A 14,036-nucleotide genomic window follows, 5' to 3' on the forward strand; every position below is an offset into this window, starting at 1 on the left:
CTTGATCCTGTTGAGTCAGAGTGTCCATGTTCACAGCTTCACCAACTTCTTTAACCAGGGCATAGTGCATACGGTTGCACATAGGCAGTGCCTGATACAAGGACAGACATAGGACTTACATGGCCTGGTTCACAAGAATGAGTCAGGTGTACCATATTTTGAAATTCACAATTAGTATGTTAAAAGACAAGACCAGTTAGTTGTGAGGGCAGTGGCTGTAATAGAGGGTTTCTGAGATGCAGAGAACACTAGCAAATGATTTTGCACTGCTTATAAGCAAATATGATTAAGGGTTCAGAAAAGGAAAGCAGAGAAAGTTGGGCCATGGCAGGGGATGAAGGACAGAAATGTGGAGAGAGAGACTGAGCAAAGAGCAGACTGCTTCAGGGAAGCTGAAAACTGCTTATAGGACAAAAGGGCAGCCTTTCAGTGAGCAGCTGCAAATTAAGAATGAGGCCCAATTCCAATGTTGCAGAAGTTTTATTTCTTGATGACTTTTCCTGTTTGAGTTTCCATGAGCTTCTGGGTCTTTTTAATATAATTTATTCTTTTTAGTTTTTTTTAACTTGTGGTAATTTGTTATTTTTTTGTAGTTTTAAAGAAAAAGGCTCCTATCTAAACTAGAGCTAATAGTGCTAATCTCAATAGTTTGCTGTAAGGATTAAAACGGAAAGTAAAAATGGCATCCCCTAGAAACTCAGTAATTTTTTTTATTTTAGTAACTTGTCATTTTTATTTTTTATCCATTTTTTATTTAATTATTTTTCAAGTACATTTTTCTGTCTATTACTCCCATCCCATCCCACCCCCATGCTCCCCCCTCCCTCCCATTTCCACCCTTCTCAGTTGTTGTCCATGTATCCTTTATATATGTTCCTCTAAATAGGGGAGCGATTTAGGGATTCAGTAATTCTTTTTAAGGTAGTTAATTATACAGTATTTGGAAGAACTGAGATTAAATCAAACAAGTTATTTCCCTAAAATTAATGAAAACAAAATTTAGGTTTAAGATAACCTAAGAATTTTCTGAAAGTTCCAGTCAATCTTCTCTAGTTTTTCAACATCCAATACAAATTGTGCACAAAGCCCACATGCTAGTAGCAAGAAGCCATAAAGAAGACATTTCTATTGTGGACATTACTGATGCCACCCAGATCTGATTTTCCTCTACTTTCTATACACAAGAAAGATTACATTTCCAAGACCTTTACTCAAGAGCATATTAGTAGGTCTGGTCAATAGACAGAACAGAATTTACATATCATTTCTGACCAGGGGCATGACTATCCTTGGCAGCCCATCAGCTCTCTTCATCTAGCACAGCAGTTCTAAAAGGAACATGATGAGATGATGAAGCCACAAGAAGGAAATGGCAAAGGTCTATAAAATCACATCTTAGAAAAAACAAATTGTGTCTTAGAAAAGAACTGCCTGGTGAGCTGCCCAAAATTCAGCAGAGTTTGTAAAAGTAAAAAACACTTTTAAAGGCTAAGCCACTGTGACATTGGATTAATATGTCATACACATTGTCTATTCTGTTCTGACTATTCTAATTCTTAATGCATTAGTAAAGAAGTCACTGTTTTTTTCCTGTGTGTTGACATCCTTATATACATAATGGAAGACATTAGAACAGATGGCCTCCAAGGATTTTCCTAGGCTGTACATTCATTCTATAATTCATCTCTAATGCCTGTCCTACTATGTTGTGATTTACTGAGATGATACTTTGAAAAGTAGCAAAAGCATTATCACTATATTATTATAAACAAAAGATATTGCTGTCAAAGCTGACAGCCTCCAAAAGAGATCTTGTTATTTATGAATTAAGCACTTGAAATGATAATTTTAATTTTTAATTTGGCAATATGCAAGTTTTCTTTTTCTTTACAGTGGGAAAATTTGAATAGGCTTTCCCCCCTGTTTTCCCAGTATCTGAAAGTATAATCTAGAGAGTCCAAAGAACCGTAACTGACTGAGCAGATCTGTTAGCTTTACTAAAGCTTTTCTTTTCTTGATTTTCTCTGTCATCCAACTATGAATCTTATCTCTAGTGCCCTTTGCTAGTACTCTGAATCTACAGGTCAGCCCTACCCGAAAATCCTGTATGAGTCACTATCTTGACTGCCAGAAGTATGCTTATATTATAATGCATAAGTATGGTCATGATAGGGAAGAATCTACTACCTCCTTCAGTAGCACATGCCAATTCGAGAGATAGAGTAAAGATCAAAATATCGCCTTGGAAATCCTGGAACTCACAGCTTCAAAAACAGCAGTGGGATGGTGAGAACATCTAATAATTTGCATCCAAAACAATTTGAGGCTTCAGTTAAGAATCTGTCCCTTCCTATCTGGGTGACATTTGGCAAGTCACCTAACCTCTAAACCTCAGCTCTGTCCTATACAAAATGAGTTAATAACAACTACTTTACAGTATAATTGAGAAAGTAAAAGAAGACAACTTACATACAGTACCCAGAATAATGCCTAGTTCCATGAGTAGGTACAAATGCCAGTTCTCTCACTACTTTGACATAGGGAAGGTAAGGAAAGACCGTAGATGACACTGCTCAAAGGAAAAGGCCTAAAGAAAATTAATAGGAGGCATGAGGATAGTTTAAAGGGCCTGAACACAAAGAGGAGAAGCCAACAAGAGAACTCATAGTTTGCCCTGGACTGAAATTACACTGTTTCTATGAGGAATGATAAATAAAAATGTTTAGCCCTATGCTTTTTACAGATTTTTCCTAAATGAGCTTTAAGGAGAGGAGATATAAAAATCTGAAGTGTGGAAAAAATATCAGCTCATTTTAAGTATAAGCCCTGAAGAGTTTGAAAAATTTTCAGTCATTTAACAAGTTAGTATCCAAACTAATAGGCAAACTTGTGTGTCAAAACAACCAAGTAAATAGACTATTACTACCTTTAACTCCTTTTCTTCACTAGATACCATGTCATATCAATCAGAAGGTGCACAGGGCATTTCTTGACCCAAAGAAGATTTTCATCTGCTTTGGGTCAGGAAATATTTTTTTGGATGAGGAAGAAAATCAAATAAATAACCAAATTATGTATAACATGATAAATACTGAAGTGGAGATAAACAAATGTTGTGAGTGACATTCAGTAGGTACCTAAACCAAGAAGGAAATGTTTGTAAAAATGTTTGTGGGAGGAGGGAGGGGATCAGCAAGTCTATTTGCTGGATATATTTCCTTGATCTTTCAGGCTAGTTGTAATGTTAGGCAGCTTCCCAAAGACTCTAATAGGGTTTCTGACTGTCAAACATCCTACCTAGCCTCCAGCATGAAAGACATGAAGTTTTGAGCATGACCTTCAAGATGAACATTCCATGCATCTAAACTCAGAATTCCATTGGATCTTAATAGTTTTTAATTTCAAGATAACTTTGTTAAAACGTAAATTCTTGGCAAAAAAAAATTTAAAGATTTGTGAATTTATTTTTGACACGTAAAAGATGGTATCTTGTTTTAGTTTGAATTTCTTTGATTTCTAGTTCTATTGAACATTTTTATATTTACTTATTTGTTTATTTATTTATTTATTGTTGTTATTCAAGTACCGTTGTTTCCATTTTGCCCTCCACCACTCCCCCCACCCCACCCATCCCTATCTCCCACCCTAGATCCTACACCCATTTGGCTTTGTCCATGTGTCTTTTACACATGTTCCTTGATGACCCTTCCCCTGCTTTCCCCCCATGATCCCCCTCCCCATTTCCTCCGGTCATTGTCAGTTTGTTCTTTATTTCTACACCTTATCAGACAGTATTTTACTAGGAAAGAAGAAGTCTTGCTGGAGCCTGAAGGTAGAGAATTAAATAGGTGCAAAGAATGGAATGGTGGTAGCTGGAGAGATGCATAGCACCAAAGAAAAACTACACTGACCTCTCCTTTAGCCAAGGCTAGACAAAGCTTCTATCAGCCTTTGGTTTATTAAACCAAACATTTAATAAACTTTTGGTTCAGTTCACCTGGCATCAAAATGTAAGGAGGGAAAAGTAGAAAGTCCATTATCTTAACTGAAGTTAATTGAGAGAATTAAAGCACACCTACTTATTTTTCTATTTGATAGCAGTCTTAGATGAAAGTCTGTGGCTTAGTGATTGAGTCCTTTCTAATTGATTCCAGCTGAGAAGTGGGATCCAGTCTTACTACTCTTTACTCTTTGTCATGTGCTATCTTTATTTTGTCGACTAACTTTTCATTTGTTTAGTTCTCCAACCTCTCCAATAAGGAATTTACAAAGCTTCAGAAAAAGTACTACAAACTCACCATAAGCATTAGTTAATGACTTAATATATCATGCCCAAATAAATAATTAATAACTAAATTCACAACAAGAATGATGGAATTTGAGTACTAGAAGCAACAGACTTTAGCCCATAAACAAATCCTCTTTCTACATATTCCTATAAAGGATATGCCCAACAAAAGTGATGAATCTGAATATTATAGAGGATCATGGCAATGGGAGATGAAGACTACAAGATGTCCTCTCTTCATGGTTTGATGGATGGCTCTACTGTCAACAAATCATCTAAGCCAGAATGCCAAACTATCTCTAACTGCCTCATCTATCTCATTGATATTGTCCACATCGAGACTTGTACTAGTTTTTTTTCTTCCAATTTTGATTCTTATAATACTTCTTGAATACATTTGCCACCTCTTTCTATCCCACGGCTTTGCTTCACATCAAGCTCTCTCTTGCTTATTTTAGCTAAACAGTCTCCCATGTGATCTTACTGCCTCCAATCTTGCCCCTTTTAGATCTATCTTTCATATAGTTTCCAGGATTCAAAGGCCACATCTAATGATGCAACTGCTTCTTCAGTAGCTTCTCATCTCCTATATTAAAAAGTCTGAGCTCTGTTCCATAACATCTGAAGCCGTTGATCATAAGATAACGATGAAGGTGAGGAAAATGCCTAACATTTACTTGGCATTACTATCTGTCAGATACATACATTGCACTAGATGCTTTTATGTATATTACTTAACTCAATCTCTTAAAATATCTATTCTTATGGAATAGATATTATTCTTCTTTATAGAAGAAGAATCTACATTCAGAGTTTGTTTGCCTGGCCAGTAAATGCTGGAGGGGAGATTTGATCCAGGGTCAGTTATTCCCCAGAGTAAGTGCCTTTCTACTATATAACACTTCCTTGTCACTCCTAAACCAAACTGACAACAAAGAAGAAAGATTCCTTTTTTATCTTTTAATAGGTCCAGTATGCAATTGAACCAAAGTGATTTTAGCAAAAGTCTTACAGTTTATTTAAAAAAAGCTAAATTAGCCAAGTGGTCCAGATGCACCAGTGATTCCTTAAATCAATATTCAGGCCCCCATGGAAAGCAGAAATAGGGAGCAGTTTGTGCTTTTAAATACTGACTTTCTCAATTTTTTATATGATTCACACTTTTACTATTATAGGATGATACTTTCAGCCTCTTTTGTAGACCAAATGCAAGTTTCCAAAAGTCACTGGTGAATAAACATTTTAAGTTTCACCTTGTGGCACTCCCGTTCAGTCAGTGGTTCTATTTCATCGATATCTCCATTTTGTTTTGTACTAAAATATTTGTTTTTGTAACTTTTGAATTTTTTTTGCTTTATTTCTGGCTCTGAATTATTTTTAGTTTCAATTATAGAAAAATAGGAAATAAATGTACTGAAACATTTATGTCAGGAAAAGCAATGGAGATCATTGGGCACGTCAATAGCAATGCTTTAGCCTCAACTGGACACCCTTTCCATTTACGCAGGTCACCTGTGCTTTGCATTATGAAGGAAAAAGAAAAATTCAAGAGTGTGCTCATACTCTTGGAAATAGTTCATGAAAAGTTGTGCTTAAGGATCAAAATATAATTAGGATTCTCTAATATTATAAGCTCTGGAGGTGGAAACCTTTCTTTGACATACACAAAAATGGTTTGAATAATAAATAGTTGATCTGCTAGAAAGACATCATTTCTCATTGTGAAATGCATAGGCTTTCTAGGTTTTCTGCATGAAAAAGAAAGGGATTCAAATGTTTGAACCTCCATTTTCATAGCATCATCTTCTTTGTTTACTTAAAATTTCAGTCAGAGAAATGTTTTTTATTCCTAGTAACAGCAGTGCCCTGTTGTCCTGGCGCTTTTCAGTGGAGCTAGTAGGCAGAACCCTCTCTGGGGGAGACTGATTAAGTAGGAATTAGGGGAACAGGTGGACAGCTGGGAGAGTTGGTGGAAGTGAGCCAGTGAGCCTGTGAGGACGGCAGCAGCAGCAGATAGAAACCTAGTCTGCCTCTGGTGACGATGTCTTTAGAGACTCTTCCTACAGGCTGGGCTTGCAGCTGGGAACATCAATCTCCCTCCTGACCAGAGCTTATTAACATTCTTAGTATCACTTTCAATTAAATTTCTTGAATGCTCATTTAGTTTCTAGTTAATAAGGCAGGATTGGATGTCACATATAATCCAGCAGGTTGTTTTTAAAGGATAAAATAGAAAAGAAGCCCTACAATGAGTTAAGTTGGAGGCCCTATTCCTATACCAGCATAGCACCCAAACCAACAGCCACAGTTGGCTTTGCAAATGGACAGAAAGCACTTTTTAAGTTATTTTTTCTACTAGATGAGCCCAATCAAATATTCTTAGAAAACCAATATATTGTTCCCTGATGGCTTCACAAATTCATTCAGCTTTTCTGGTGCAAGTTATTCAGGGTTTATATAGTAAGTACCCCAGCAAATCAGGAAGAGGGGAGGTATTTCTAAGGTAATGCTGTGGATTAGTCAGGCTCTGAGCACATTTTTTTGAAGTGATAATGATAATAACAAAAATAATCACTGTGAGAATCACTATTCATTGTCTATCATCTGTTTGTCACTGTGGTCACCATCCATAAACCCTCATTTTATTATCACACCAATTCTATGAGGAAGAACTAATATCCAGTTTTAGATGCCGAAACTGAGACATGGAGCTTAATTTGTCCATGATCAAAAAGCTAGTTTGTACTAGTAGTGAAGTGGCAATTGTATAACTAGGTATCAGTCTTTTAACTCCAGTCTTCTCCTTCCTCTATTCTCCATCTCTCTGAAAAGCCAAGACCACAATGTGGATTGGCCCTAAGCACTGAACAGACTCAGTAGACTAACTGGCAGAAGGCTGATGAGGGAGATGGGAGGCTGGCAGGGAGAAGGATCACAGTGCCCTTATCATGCTGGAAGAGTCACAAGAAAATGCAGAATATCATTGCTTTCCTCCAAAAAAACATGTGTTCATGCCCTATCTACACTTTTTAGGATTGTTGCAAGCTCCAAGGTTTTGAAGTTAAAACCTAGTCTGAGCCCCAGTGATGCCTTTTTCTCATGTGAATCCAGGAAAGCCACTTTACGTGAGCCTTGGTTGTTTACAAAGGCATGAATTTTCCCCACCTGGTTAGACATATTGACTGTTGGTCACAGGCGTGGGTAGGTGAACTGGGCTTGGTCAGTTCTAGTGCCCCATTCTGCTGGACACAAAAATGGTCCAGACATGGCCTTTGCACTCTTGTAGTCCAGGCCTGTCCAGAGAAGTGGGCTGAATACGAAGAGACTCTAGCTCTGTCATTAAATACAAATGACTTTGAGCTAGCATTTGGCCTTTCTCTCTGAGGCAAAATTATGGGATTGTATTAGATTAGGTTCTCTCTACTTCCAACAAGTTTTAATAGTCTACTGCTTCATGTGAAGGAGAATACATTCCTACCTTTTTGTTTAATATGCCTGGGTTCTATATCAGATATGGGAGGAAGTTGTTTTGAGGCAAAAGTCTCAGTTCAGTGGCTATGATAGCTAAAACAAAAAGATTTTTTAAATGAGTTTTCAAAAAGACTTTGCACACTGGGGTTTGGAAGTCTCTTTAGAAATCGTCTTTGAACACCAACCCACTCACAAGAAACTTTGCAATCTTTGGTTTGTTCTTTGGCACATGACTCCAGACCTATAAAAGAAGGGAGGTTTTACAGGGACAGAGTTTTTTAAAACAGTGAGGAACTGTGATTATAGTGTAAAGGCTTTGTATAGAAATGTGCTAACAGGAAACAATAAGTGGCATTTAAAATAAAAGCCCCTGGGGAAAAAAGAATTCATGAAGAAAAGAATATTGCAATAAATGCTTGCTGAATACATAATACAGTCGACCAAGAGCACAACTTTCTACTACACATCTTCTATTGGAAATCAGAAGATGGCAGCACTGTTTCCTGAATAGACTCCGTTTGGATCCATGGAAATGCGAGGAGAGAAAAAGCCATTTTGTAAGTTACAAGCAGCACTTGAAGTCCATTGCTGAAAGGGAAATGATTATTGGTGAAATGCACCCCTGAAAACTCTGAGAATTTTGGGGGCATTGGCATACTGACTGAGTTGTGGATAGCTTTCACCTCCAAGGATGCAACAAACCCAGAAGCTTATCAGAATTAACAGTGAGGCTCTGGACAGTTTCTAGCCTTTGGCCCAATCCTTTTCATCAGAAAAGAAAGTCCCAATGTGTGGTCCCAAGATCTATAGCTTTAGAATCACCTGGTAATGTGTGAGAAATGTTAGTTTCAGGGCCCCACCTCAGACCTGTTGATCAGTTCCAGGGTAGAGTCCAGAAATCTGGGGCTTTTAAGCCTTTCAGTTGATTCTGATACACAACTTTGAGATCAGGTGTCAGTGTTGAGATCCATATTTGTCCATATTGTTATCCATATGGGATAACATATCCATATTGATCCATTGTTATCCATATTTCCAAATGCAAAGCAAACCCTCAAATAACACCTTGCTGTAAGCAATCATCCAGTTATGTGTTCTTAGGTATAGTTTTAACCTGTAAATAAGCTTGAATAGTAAGGGTAGGTAAAGGAAGGGTAACCTTAAAAAAAGTAATCCCTAAAAAATGAACTAGAACAATTAGTGATAAACATAGGAAGTAATTGGGCTCCCCACTGCCCCACTTACCATTTGAATTTCTGCAATTGTCAATAGCACAAAATCTTAAGAAAAATAATTTTATTTTAAAGTAATTTTCTCTGTGAGAAATGTTTACAACTTATTACTTAATACAATGGGAATAAAAACTTACAATGATTTTTCATTGTTCTTAGGTAGAATAAATCATCATAAAAATGTAATGCAAACTATCTGTCCTAACAGGGAAAAAATAAAAGCTAGAAGTGAAAAGTCAATTACACTTAAAAAGCATAAAGATTCTTGGAAGAAGTAATTTTGCCACTTTAATAGACATTGACTAAAGTCTAGTCCAGAAAAATTTATTTCTGTTTTATTAATTAATTGTGTGGTTTTATACAGAGTGGTACATAATGAAACCATTATTCCCTTAAATAAAAGATCACAAGCACAGAGGACATGACCACAGGCAAAACAACCATAGCTTTGGCAGGCCACTCTCAGAGCACCTCAGGAGAGCAGGCCTTTGGTATGACCACAACTTTCCAAGGTTACATTTAAATTTGGCAGATCCATAAAGTTTGACTTGGCACAGCGTACAGACTTGATCAGTATTCAGATATGACCTTTTTTTCTAACCAAACCCACAAGAAGCTCATATTGGTTATTACCTACCATGCCAATTTGTTTTAATTTACTATGAGCAACAGAAGTAAAGATCCAGCCAGAGAGTCTGTTTGCTGATCCACATGCAATCTTCTTGATGCATCTAAGTGGAGAGTCAAATTAAAACTGGAAATATGATGAATAAAAACACATTATCAGATCAGAAGAAATTAGCACGAGGAGACAGTTATAATCTAATGCGTCCATCTCTGCTGTGGGGGTAGACTTGCAAAATAAACCTGCAGTTTGGGTTCCTGAGCCACAGCATAATAATCTCTGCTTCTCTGACCAACTTGTCCAAACTTCCCTCCCTCCTCAGCTGACACTTTGTTTTTTGAAATATGTTAATATCATTTACTAGTATTCAGTTAATTGCAATCAGATTTCCAAATATGCTTTGGCCCTGGGAAATGGTTTGTCTTTTTTGTCACCAATTAATAGCACTACTCTTCTTTATAAGAGCTATTGTGGTTAAGTGCTCCTTGTTTCAGAACTTGGAACAGCAGAGTGCTTATTTCTAGACTTCCTGAAGTTTACATTCCAACTGGAAATATAGCCAATGTAACAGGCAACTATATTTCAGCAGTGTGGGACATAAAATGAGAGGGAAAGTAGTGAGGTGTGGTGCATGAGAGGGACAGCTGACCTTGATACTGAAATCAGGGAAGGCTTCCTCAGAGCAGTAAAGTCTATGCTAAGTCTAAGGCTAAGGGAATGGAGGAGGGGAAGAGAAGGCTTCTAGGCAAAGTCATGGCAGAAGTTCAATTCCAAAAGAAAGGCAGAGCATACCACATTTAATGAACCAAATGGATTAATTTGGTTCCAGTGCAAAGTAGAGGAAATGGAAGAGAGTGAGATGGAGAATGACTGTGGTAGAGTCATAAGCTGGGCCAAAGCCAAAGGGGGTTTGTTTATGACACCAAAGAGTTTGTTATTTATGTTATGGTGATGGTGAGCCAGTCGATGGCTTTGAGAAGAAGAGTGACTCAACATCATTGAATTTTAGAATTTTATTCTGGCTACAGAGTATATCATGAATTAAAAAGTTACAAAACTTGAAGAAAGTGCCTTATTTGTTTGTGTTTACAGTATAGTCCTATATACTAGCTAATAATAGCAGCTAATAATTCATTTTTACTGTATGCCAAGCGTTTTACATACATCCAGTTTAGCCTTTATAATAACACTATAGGTTAGGTTGTTCTAGTATCACCCTAATTGTGCAGATAAGAAAAACTACTATTAGGAAGTTTAAGTAATTTGCTAAAGGTCACTAAACAGGTAAGTGTTAAACACACAGGATAGGAACTGAGTTTGTGCACTCACCTGTTGCACCACTGTCTTCATGCAAGAGAGGATGCTCTGAATCAGTTAGTGGCAGCATGAGAGCAGAGAAGGCCACATATTTGAGGGCTACAAGGCACTAGAAAGGGCAGGTGTTGGTGATGGCTTGGAGCCAGGTGATGGGTTAGGGTAAGTGAGATGGTATGAGGAAGTTTTAAGGTTGGCTCAGGTGATGGCTCAAGTTTTGGCTCAGGGTGTCTACTTATGTTGGACCCTCTGTATTCCTAGGCAATCTTTTCACTCACTTGCTGGTTTTTTTTTCTTCACAAAAACCATTTGAAACTTTCTCTAACCTTCTCCATTCACCTGTAGACGCTGTGCTTTTCCATTTCTCCCCAACTGCAGTAGTTGATTACATTTCTTACTTGTTTTTATATCTTTGGCAAGAATTGATGACAATGCCTTTCTTTTTGTCATGCCAAAATTAACTGATTTTTAACAAATATTTAGAACATGATAGGAAGATATAAAGATCAATGGAAATGAAAAACATGACCTCTTTATTTTTTGCATACACTAGTACCAAATAATGATATACATTTCTAGCCCTAACTTGTGAACTTTTTGCTAGAGAAGTTTTGCTTCTTTGTTTCAACTGTCTAAGCTGGTAAGACTTGCAGCCTCAGGAGACACAGAGAGAGTAGGGGAAATCAGTTCTTCTACTGTGGAGCCGGGCAGGGATTGGCTGACCCTCACTCCTCCAGAAACTGCAAGAGGATGTTTGACTTTCTCCTTTATATTTTGGATGGTTTTTAGTGATGAAATCCTGCACAACTTGTATTTTCTCATTTAGAGGGAGAAAGGCTAAATTTTGCTGTTTTCAAACCTAATTATTATAAAGTAGCAGGCATAATTGTTCCAGAGAAATATCCATGTGCTTCAGTTTCCTTCCACTGAAAGAACTTACATAAATTATCTCTTGATATAAAGTGGACAGGGCCTTATGGTACCACACTTTAGGAATATTAGTTTATTAAGACAATATCTTCCCAAGTACAAGAAGAATTATCACAGGAAAATGTCCAAGAAGGTCTCCTCAAATATTTCACTGCTCAGTCCTTCCTATCATTTGGAGCAGATGCAAATACTAATCTTTGTGGCATAACACATGCATTACTTTGCTAGTGCTGTCATAACAAGATACCACTGACTGAGTGGTTGAAACAACAGAAATTAGTGTTCTCATGTTTCTGGAGGATGAAAGTTCAAGATCTCTGTGTCCGAAGATCTAGTTCCTTCTGAGGCCACTTTCCTGGGCCTGAAGATGGCCATATTTTTCATGCCCTCACATGTCCTTCTCTCTGTGTATGTCCATCCCTGATATCGTTTCTTCTCCTTACAAGGACACCAGTCAGTTGGATTAGGGATCACTCTGGAGCAACATCTTGTAGCTGCCATTCTGTTCCACGTTTCTATGTCTCTGATTCCATTTTTCTCATTAATTTATTTTGTTAATTAGATTTCACTTATAAGTGAGATCATATGACGTTTATCTTTCATCAATTGGCTTATTTCACTTAGCATAATAGTCTCCCATTCCATACATGCTACTGCAAAAGGTAAAAATTCCCTCTTTTTCACTCGTAGATAGTATTCCACTGTGCAAATGTACCACATTTTTTATCCACTCATCTACTGATGGGCACTTGAGCTGTTTCCAAATCTTAGTTATTGTAAATAATGCTGCTATAAGAATAGGGTTGCATAGGTTCTTTTGAATTGGTGTTTCAGAATATTTAGAATACATTTCCAGCAGTGGAATCACAGGGTCAAAAGGCAGTTTGTTTTTTAATTTTTTTGAGGAAACTCTATTCTGTTTCCCAGAGTGGCTGCACCAGTATGCATTTCCACCAACAATGCACTGGGGTTCTCTTTCTCCACATTCTCACCAGCATTTATTGTTTGTTGATTTATTAATGATAGACATTTTGGCAGGTGTGAAATGTTATGTTACTGTGGTTTTAATTTGCATTTCTCTGATGGCTAGTGATGTTGAACGTTTTCTCATGTCTACAGGCCATCTTTCTGTCTTTCTTGGGTAAGAGTATATTCACATCCTTTGACCATTTTTTAATTTGATTATTTGTCTTCCTGACGTCAAGTCATATGAGTGTTTTATATATTTGAAGATAAACATTTGTGTCCAATGTATCATTGGCAAATATGTTCTCCCATACAGTATTTTTTGGTGATGTTTTCTTTAACTGTTCAGAAGCTTTTTAATTTGCTGTAGTTACATTTGTTTATTTTTCTTTTATGCCCTTGCTCTAGGACACATATCACCAAAAACATTGCTACATGAAATGTCTGAAATTTTACTATGTATGTTTTACTCTAGGATTTTTATGATATCAGAATTTATATTTTTATCCATTTTTAGTTTATTCTGGTATATGATGTAAATTGGTGATCTATATTTCATTTTTTCACAATTATCAGTCCAGTTCTCAAAACATTGTTTATTGAAGAGATAATCTTCATTCCATTGTATGCTGTTGTCTCCTTTTGTCAAATATTAACTGACCATAAATTTGTTGGATTATTCCTGAGCTATCTATTCTGTTCCATTGATCAGTGTGTCTGTTTTGATTACAGTGGCCTTATTGTATAATTTGATATCAGGTATTGTGTTCCTTACAACTTTGTTCTTCTTAAAATTACTGAGGATGTTCAGGGTATTTTCTGGTTCCGTATAATTTTTGGAATAGTTTTTCTAGATTTGTGAAATATGCCATTGTATTTTAATAGGAATTTTATTGAATCTATAGATTCCTTCGGGTAGTATGAACATTTTAATGACATTAATTCTTTCAATCCATGAACACAATATATGCTTCCACTTATTTGTATCTTCCTCAATTTTTTTCTTCAGTTTCATATAGTTTTTCTGTCATTATTTCTTCAAACATGTTTTCTATGCCTTGCTTACTTTCTACTCCTCTGGTATCCCTATGATGTGGGTATTGTTATGTCTCATGTTGTTCCAAAGTTCCTTTAGACCATCCTCATTTATTTAAGTGTTGTTTTCTTTTGTTGCTCTGACTAGGTGTCATTTCTACATTGGCCTCCAAAT

The sequence above is a fragment of the Sturnira hondurensis genome, unplaced genomic scaffold, assembly GCF_014824575.4.
Source record: "Sturnira hondurensis isolate 20B ecotype Veracruz unplaced genomic scaffold, ASM1482457v3 Scaffold0021639, whole genome shotgun sequence".
NCBI lineage: Eukaryota > Metazoa > Chordata > Mammalia > Chiroptera > Phyllostomidae > Sturnira > Sturnira hondurensis.